This window comes from Epinephelus moara, chromosome 10, assembly GCF_006386435.1.
Source record: "Epinephelus moara isolate mb chromosome 10, YSFRI_EMoa_1.0, whole genome shotgun sequence".
NCBI classification, from domain to species: domain Eukaryota; kingdom Metazoa; phylum Chordata; class Actinopteri; order Perciformes; family Serranidae; genus Epinephelus; species Epinephelus moara.
The window spans coordinates 2,932,952-2,942,224 of NC_065515.1; the positions used below are offsets into that span (position 1 = coordinate 2,932,952).

The 9,273-nt window shown below is 45.7% G+C and overlaps 1 protein-coding gene across 3 annotated transcripts in view; it reads right to left on the reverse strand.

Annotated features, from left to right (window-relative positions):
• Positions 1 to 9,273, reverse strand: part of zbtb37 (zinc finger and BTB domain containing 37) — a 28,917-nt gene that overhangs the window by 13,549 nt on the left and 6,095 nt on the right. The window contains exon 4 of one of the 3 annotated variants that reach the window (XM_050055569.1): positions 2,873 to 3,262. The exons of 1 other annotated variant lie outside the window; for it this stretch is intronic. The gene's annotated coding sequence lies outside the window, so the exon portion shown is untranslated. Of the gene's footprint in view, positions 1 to 2,872; positions 3,400 to 9,273 lie in introns of all 3 variants that reach the window. One more of the 3 variants, XM_050055568.1, reaches the window with a different exon arrangement.

Genomic DNA, 9,273 nt, shown 5'->3' on the forward strand with positions numbered 1-9,273 from the left:
ATATATATATATATATATATATATATATATGTATGTATAGATATATATATATAGATAGATAGATAGATAGATAAAAATGTTTTGAAACAGGTAAAATACCCTCTATGTGGCTTAGATCTATCATAACTCCAATTCCTAAATCTCAAAGCGATGACCCAAGGATGCCTCTTAATTATAGAGGGATTAGTTTGTTAAGCACTGTTTACAAATTATACTCCTCCATACTTAATATTAGACTTATGTCATACCTTGAGAAGAGACAACTCCTTGTTGATGAACAAAATGGATTCCGTAAAGACAGGGCTTGTTTGGATCATCTCTATACTTTGAGCTCGACAGTAAGGGTAAGGTTAAAAGAGAAGAAACCCACATTTGTGTATTTTGTTGATTTTAGAAAAGCTTTTGATTTTGTGAATAGAGATCTTTTGTTATACAGGTTATTTAAATATGGAGTAAATGGGAAGTTCTATAAATCTATACAGTCATTATATAGCAATCCCATAGCTTGTGTAAAAATAAATGAGTCTTACAGTCTTTCCGACACCTTTGGGGGTGAAACAAGGAGACAATTTGTCTCCTACTTTATTTGCAGTTAATATTAATGATCTGGCATGTGCAATTAAGTCAATGAACTGTGGTGTACAGTGTGGGGAAGAAATGGTTAGCATTCTTTTGTATGCTGATGATATTATTATAATGGCTGAAAATGAACACAATATGCAAAAAATGTTGTCTTACACAAATGAATGGTGCAAGAAATGGAGGCTGTCCATAAATGAAAGAAAAACTGAAGTTATACATTTCAGTTGTATTTGGTGACAAAAAAATTATTTTTGTTTGCTCTTATAAATACTTGGGTCTTTATGTAGATGAGTACATGAATTTTGTTCAAGGCACAACCGTCCTCTCTGATTCGGCAGGTAGAGCACTCGGCGGAGTTATTGGCAGAATTAAGATACTCAAAGATATTGGTTTCCTTACATATACCAAACTTTTTCAGGCTTGTGTCTGTCCAGTCCTGGACTACGGGGTGGGATCTGGGGTCATGATAGTTATCCTAAGAGTGTAACATAATCGGGCCATTCAATATTTTTTGAGTGTGCATAGATATGTTCCAATGCTGGCGGTCACAGGGGATACGGGCTGGGAACCCAGTGAAGTCCGTTGAAAGGTTTGGGCTGCCAGATTATGGAATAGGTTACTTAATATGGATGATAATAGATTACCAAAAAAAAATATTCAAATGGGATATACAATGGAATGGATTTTGGATAATGGACATGTGTGATTTGTTTTGTAAATATGGATATAAACGAAAAAAAACTGACATTGTAACTTTAAAGGAAAGGCTGCTTTATGAGGTTCAGCAACAGTGGGCAGGTGACATTTGGAGTAAACCAAAGCTACGTACCTACCGTGAAATAAAATATGAGTATTTTACTGAAAACTATGTTCTGTATATCCTGTCAAAGAAACAAAGATCACTCTGTGCACAGATTAGAGCAGGCATATTGCCACTTCATATTGAAACCGGGAGGTATGTAGGGTTGGAAGAAGACAGTGGAATCTGCCCAGTGTGTGACCTTAAAGAAGTAGAAAACGAGTATCACTTTGTCTTGTACTGTCCTTTTTATTGGAAGATCCGCGAGGAGTTGTTTAGTAATACAAAGATTAAGGTAGATTGGATAAATGTGGATGATTCACAACGACTGACTTGGCTGTTTGAAAAAGAAATATTTGGACTGGCAAAGTATTTGGAGAAAGCTTGGGACATGAGAAAGGGAGCACTGTATCAGTAGATGTTTAACTTTACTTTTGTACTGCTGTAAATTGGTTTTCTGTTGCTGTTGTTATCAAATGCTCGACCAGCACGACTGGAAATTTTACTTATGTAATGGAATATGAAATGTATATTGTTATTTTGTTTGGCAAAGGTGTCATATAATCCCGTGGGGGATGGGCCGCTAGGTGGCATGACACTAAAATAAAATAAAATCATTCATTTCTATATATAATACTGATTTATCTGTGAAGGGCCAATATCAGCCGATTTTATATTATCAGTCAGGTTCTCGCAGGAACGTCTTCTTCTGACATTCTGACACTGGGTAACTAGTAATCTGTAACTTTCCAGCTCAGCTGTCGTGTTCACACACTGTTAAATTCATCACTTTATAGAAAATCTGAATTTTATGACCTCAGTGTTGAATATTGATATTTCTTAAGATACTGAAATTCTGAATGATTGACAGCGTGGTGACGACACAGGTGCAGTAAAGGTTCAGTTTCCCTCTCAGATGTGCTGCAGCAGGAGTTTAAGGTCAAATAGAAACACTGAGGTACTCGGTTACTTCCTGTGACACTGAGCAGCTGGAGATTCTGTTTCCTGTCAATTTACACATTCATTTTTATTTATTAAAACTTTGAGTGTTTGTGCAGCAGGTGAATCCTGACGACCTTTAACATTTACTTCTGTTTACAGCATCTGATACACACAGGTGTGTGTGTGTGTGTGTGTGTGTGTGTGTGTGTGTGTGTGTGTGTGTGTGTGTGTGTGTGTGTGTGGTTCTACGCCTGTCCTAAAGGTGAGCCTGTGACCTGTCAGTCTGGGACGTCACGGACTGATGACCGACAGGTGTGTCAGGAGGGTCTACAGACACACCTGTCAGTGACGTGACACATGAAAACACTGTGACCTGGATCACATCAGACCCACATGGAGGCTTCAGGTTCCAACATCACAGAACCTGAACCAGACCCACATCAGGACCAGACCCAGCAGGACCCGGAGCGGACCCGGACCCCGGTCCCCGGCCCGTGCCGGCGTGTCTCGGAGGAGCAGGTAAACCTCCAGGTGTGCAGCCTGACTCACCTGAGGGGGGGGGGGCAGGGGGAGGTCGGCTCTGGTTTCAGGGTGCGGTGCAGTCGAGGCTTCAGTCCTGCAGCTAGCTGAACATCGTTAGCAGGGCGGGAGACGACGGCTCAGCACGGCTCAGCTCAGCACGGCTCAGCACGGCCCGGCCCGGCAGGCTGCAGCTCCACCCGCCGCTCCTCCAGGCTCCGCAGCTCTGGGACTCCAGCGGCTCCAGCGGCGGTCGTGACGGGTTCAAGGCCGGGGAACAGCAGCTGCGCTCGGGCTCCGGTCCGTCAGCAGCCGCTCTGCCGCCATTCCGCTGGAAGTCAGACTCGGTTTAGTGTCGGCTCAGTGTCGGCGGACCGCCGCTGCTTCTCATCTTCCTTTTTCACGGCAGAAGGGCCGAGGCTGCAGGAAGGAAGGAGGGAAGGAAGAAAACTTCGGGGCATGTCGGGAAATGTAGTTCAAGGCCGCGGAGAGCGCAGGCTGTCCTCCGCTGTAAGACTTCACTTCCCGGCATGCACCTGTGAGGCGAGGGGTCATCACTGCACTCGAGTTTGGCAAAGTGGAGAGCACACACACACACACACACACACACACACACACACACACACGCAGGTGTCCTATATTTAGCCTATGTCAAATAAATTTGTAATTTGTATTAAAGTGTTTTTGTTTAGTTTTTTTCTTGTTTCGGAAAAACACATGTAATCTTTTATCTTTAACTTGAACAGGAAAACAAGGTTTAATTTTAGGGACTGTTCATTAGCTATTTTTGGGGGGTGGGTGGGGGNGGGGGGGGGGGGGGGGTTGTATTTATTTTACTGCTGATTTCTGTTGAGAAAAAATGCGTTCCAAACCTGCATGTTTTCTGTAAAAATCACCAAAATTACACCATTTACCAACCAAAAACTATAAAAACAGAAATTATTGTTGGATTTTCACATTTCCAATTGTTCTCACCGGAGCGGACCTGGACCCCGGTCCCAGTCCCCGGTCCCCGCCCGTGTCGGTGTGTCTCAGAGGAGCAGGTGCAGCCTTTCTTTCTGCGGCCGTGTGTCTTGGACACTCAGGTGAAGAGAGGAGCAGAGCTGTCAACTGATCACCACCTGGTGGTGAGTTGGATCAGATAGTGGGGGAAGCTGCCGGACAGACCTGGTAAACCCAAACGTGTAGTGAGGGTGAACTGGGAACGTCTGGCTGAGGCCCCTGTCAGTGGGGTCTTCATCTCCCACCACAGGGAGAATTTCTCGTGCATCCCGGGGGAGGTTGGGGACATGGAGTCTGAGTGGTCCATGTTCAAAGCCTCCATTGTGGAGGCAGCTGCTGGGAGCTGTGGTCAGAAGGTTGTCGGTGCCTGTCGGGGCGGCAACCGAAGAACCCGCTTGTGGACACCAGTGGTGAGGGAGGCCGTCAGGCTGAAGAAGGAGGCCTTTCGTGTCTGACTGGCCCAGGGGTCTCCCGAAGCAGCAGACAGGTACCGGCTGGCCAGAAGGGCTGCAGCTGTGGCGGTCACTGAAGCAAAAACCTGGGTGTGGGAGGAGTTCGGGGAGGTTATGGAGAAGGACTTTTGGTTGGCCTCAAGGAAGTTCTGGCAGACCGTTAACCGACCCAGGAAGGGAAAGCAGGGCTTGTCTCAGGCTGTGCTCAGCAGAAAGGGAGAGCTGCTGACCTGAACTGGGGACATCGTTGGGCGGTGGAAGGAGCACTTTGAGGACCTCCTGAACCCGGCCATCACGTCCACTATGAATGAAGCAGAGCCTGGAGACTCGGGGGAACTCTTGCCCATATCCCTGGCAGAAATTGCTGAGGTAGTTAAAAAGCTTTCCAGTGGCAAGGCGCCGGGTGTGGATGAGATCAATACACATCCAGGGCGCATGCTCGTGCAGCGACCAGCAGCTTGTTGCTTCTCTGTTGTTTGTTTGTTTGTTTATCTCTTTATTTCACCTATCTCGTCACCCAGCACTTCAAGAGATGATCTGGTAGATCGACAAAGTTGTTCGTAAGATCTGCACTTACTGTCGTCTCCTGTAACGTCGGAATTATGGAGTTAAAAGTCATATTCTTACTGTGGTTGGCGTTTCTGCTGGCAGAGGGCTAGTGTGATTTACCTCCAACTCCTCGGATCCAGTACAGCAGGGAGTTCCTCCTTCAATGGAGTGGCCGCCCGGATTACGCACAGACTTCAGTCTCTGTCCCCCGATGCTCCCAACATTATACTTGGGGACTTTAATAACTGCACCATGTCGAAGTCTCTAAGGAACTTTTATCAATACGTCAAATGCCCGATGAGATATAATAAGACTCTGGACTTGTGCTTTGGGTCAGTTAAAGGCGCGTACAAATCCATACCACTACCCCCGCTGACCACAGCTGACCACAACTGACCACAACTGCGTGCACCTTATCCCGGTGTACCACACTGCTCTGCAGAGGGGAAAAGTGATCACTAAGCGGGTTAAGATCTGGACAGAGGATTCCTCACTGACTCTGCAGGGATGCATGGACAGCACTGACTGGAATATGTTTGTGGACTCTAGCAGAGACATTGATGAATTAGCAGATGTTGTCAGTTCATGGGCGTCATATTGTGAAGATATTGTGCTCCCTGATAAAATTGTAAAAATTTACCCTAACAGCAGGCCCTGGGTTAGTAAGTCCTTGAGGATTTTGTTGAACAAAAAGAGACAAGCCTTTAAACAGGGTAAACTCTCTGAATTTAAGAGACTGCAAAAAGAAGTGAAATTTGAGGTTAGGAGAGCCAAACAGACATATAAAGAAAAAGTGGAGGACAAACTTAGCAGCAATAGCCTTGGTTCAGCATGGGATGTAATGAAAACTATGACTGGTCTGCAAGATAGTAAATGCAGGAAAAAAGTGGTTTTAGATGGTTTTGACAGTAAGTCACTGGCTGATGAGCTGAATCGGTTTTATCTTAGGTTTGATGTTAATGATTTTTCTAAGGAATCTGAATTTTTAAAGGCCAATCTCTCCAACTCTTCTCCTGTCACTGCATTTGATGAACGCTCTGTAGTTAACATCTTCAAGCAATGCAAACGTAAGACTAGCCTTGGCCCTGATAACATTGGGAGACGTTTGCTTTCCAGTTGTGCAGAACAGCTGGCTCCCATTTTTTATCAGATTTTTATGTTATCACTTTGTCAGCAGAGGGTTCTACAAATATGGAAACAGTCCATTATAGTCCCTGTCGCTAAAAACAACCATCCTAAGGTTCCAAATGACTATAGGCCAGCTGCTCTTACTTCCCTGGTCATGAAGTCATTTGAGAAACTGATTAAACATGAACTCCTGGTTAATACACAACATCTCCTTGACCCCCTTCAGTTTGCATATAGGATGGGGTGGAGCGTTCAGGATGCTTCCATCACATTGCTAGATCTTTTATTTAAACACTTGGAGGGCAGCAAAGCGCACGCTAAGCTCTTATTTGTGGACTTCTAGTCAGCTTTCAACACCATCCAGCCACACCTGTTGGTGGATAGGCTTCTTAACAACTTTGGTGTTGACTCCAGTCTGGCTGGCTGGATTCTGGACTTCCTCTCTAATAGATCTCAGAGGGTGAGGGTGAATGGGTATATGTCAGGAGTGATGTCTTCATCCACTGGCTCACCTCAAGGGTGTGTCCTCTCACCACTCCTTTACATCTTGTACACTGATGACTGTAGGAGCCAGTTTTTAAACAGACACATCTTGAAGTTCGCAGATGACACAGTTATTGTTAGTCTCCTGCATGATAATGAATCTAGCCATGGCCCTGTGATTGACTACTTTTTAAACTGGTGTAAAAACTCTTTTCTTAATCTTAATGTATCTAAGACAAAGGACATATGCATTGACTTTAGACGCCATGCTCCTGCAACTCAGTGCACTGTTATTGATGGCCAAGAGGTGGAATCTGTTGTCAAATACAAATATCTTGGGTCCATCATTGATAATAAGCTCACCTTTGAGGATAACACGGAAATGATTTGCAAAAAAGGCCAACAANGACAGACAAGTGTGAAGGGGGGAGAGAGAGGGGGAGTGACATGCAGGAAATGGCCACAGGCTGGAGTCGAACCTGGGCCCCTGCGGCAGCAGCCTTGTACATGGGGCGCCTGCTCTACCACTAAGCCACCGACGCCCCCCTCAGTTAAGTCTAACAGATACAAACACTCAAACATTCCCTCAGCCATCACCCTCCTTAATGCAGGGAAAAGGAGGTGACTTATAGCCTCATACATGCACATATTTATATTTATTTACTTATTTATTGCTGTTTTTGTATTACACTGTGGATAATGTTGTTTGTTTGTAAGATTTGACTAAGCTGTCAATTTTTAACTATGGAGATGGCAGAACTGTTGTTGTTGTTGTTGTTGTTGTTTCCTTGTGTGGTTTGTTTTTCTGCCTGTCATCGATGTAGTGCTGTTGTGCTTGTTCTGGTGTTCTGGTGTCTGTTTCTTTGTCTTTCTTTTCATGTCAGTACCATGCTGCAGCACAAATTGCCCACTGAGGGACAATAAAGTTTAACTTGAACTTGAACTTGAACTTGATTCACCCTGAGATACTGTAGGCTCTGGACACTGTTGGGCTGTCTTGGCTGACACGCCTTTTCAGTGTCACATGGAGGTCGAGTACGGTGCCTGCAGAGTGGCAGACAGGAGTGGTGGTCCCCATCTTCAAAAAAAGGGACCGGAGGGTGTGCTCCAACTATCGGGGTATCACACTGCTCAGCCTCCCGGGTAAAGTTTACTCCAGGGTGCTGGAAAGGAGGCTCTGACCGATTGTCAAACCTCAGATTCAGGAGGAGCAATGCGGATTCTGTCCTGGCCATGGAAAATGGACCAGCTCTTTACCCTTGCGAGGCTGCTGGAGGGGTCATGGGAGTTTGTCCATCCAGTCTACATGTGCTTTGTGGACGTGGAGAAGGCTTACGACCACGTCCCTCAGGGGGTCTTGTGGGGGGTACTGCGGGAGTACGGGGTGCCAGGCTCGCTGCTATGAGCCATCCGGTCCCAGTATGACCAAAGTGAGAACTGTGTCCGCATACTTGGTGTAAAGTTGAACACGTCCTCGGTGGGTGTTGGCCTCGGCCAAGGTTGTCCCTTGTCACCAATCCTGTTTGTGACCTTCATGGACAGGATTTCAAGGCGCAGCCGGGGGAGGAAGGGGTCCGGTTTGGAGACCTCAGAATTGCATCTCTGCTTTTCGCAGATGATGTGGTTCTGTTGGCTCCATCTCACCGTGACCTCCAGCATGCACTGCGGCGTTTTGCAGCCGATTGTGAAGCAGTTAGGATGAGAGTCAGTGCCTCCAAGTTTGAGGTCATGGTTCTCTGTCAGAAACCGGTGGATTGCCCTCTCCGGGTTGGGGGAGAGTTACTGCCTCAAGCGAGGGAGCTCAAGTATCTCAGGGTCTTGTTCATGAGTGAGATGGATCGGCGAGTCGGTGCGGCTTCTGCAGTGATGCAGGCGCTGCGCTGATCCGTGGTGGTGAAGAGGGAGCTGAGCTGCAAAGCAAAGCTTTCGATTTACTGGTCCATCTCCTTCCCAACCCTCACCTACGGTCATGAGCTCTGGGTAGTGACCGTAAGAATGAGATCGCGGATACAAGCAGAGGAAATGAGTTTCCTCTGTGGGGTGTCTGGGCTCAGCCTTAGAGATAGGGGGAGGAGCTCAGACATCCGGAGGGAGCTCGGAGTAGAGCCGCTGCTCCTCCGCGTCGAAAGGGGTCAGTTGAGGTGGTTCGGGCATCTGACTAGGATGCAGATCACAGAACATTCAGCTCATGTGTTTCAGTGAAAAAGGAGATTTTAATAATCAATATTGGATCATTCAACTTGTAGAAAAAACAAAGAAAAGATCTGAAATGTTTTATTTTCATTCTGAAGTTCAGTTAGAAACCCTCCGAACAGGAAGTGTCCAATTATCTTCAACACCGTTTATTCAGACATTCTGTTATCTGGTTTAATTTACAGCTCAGCATTAATCAATACATGAAAACAATCAGACCTGATTATTTATCTACAGAAACCCAGATGAGAGCAGATCTGTATGTTTTTATATGTTCTTCTCTCTGACCTCTGACCCTCTTAGTAACATTTAATCTCATTATCAATCAATCAATCAATCAATCAATTTTATTTATAAAGCCCAATATCACAAATCACAGTTTGCCTCACAGGGCTTTACAGCATACGACATCACTCTGTCCTTATGACCCTCACAGCTGATCAGGAAAAACTCCCCAAAAAAACTCTTTAACGGGGAAAAAACGGTAGAAACCTCAGGAAGAGCAACTGAGGAGGGATCCCTCTTCCAGGACGGACAGACGTGCAATAGATGTCGTACAGAACAGATCAGCATAACAAATTAACAGTAATCCGTATGACACAATGAGAGAGAGAGAGAGAGAGA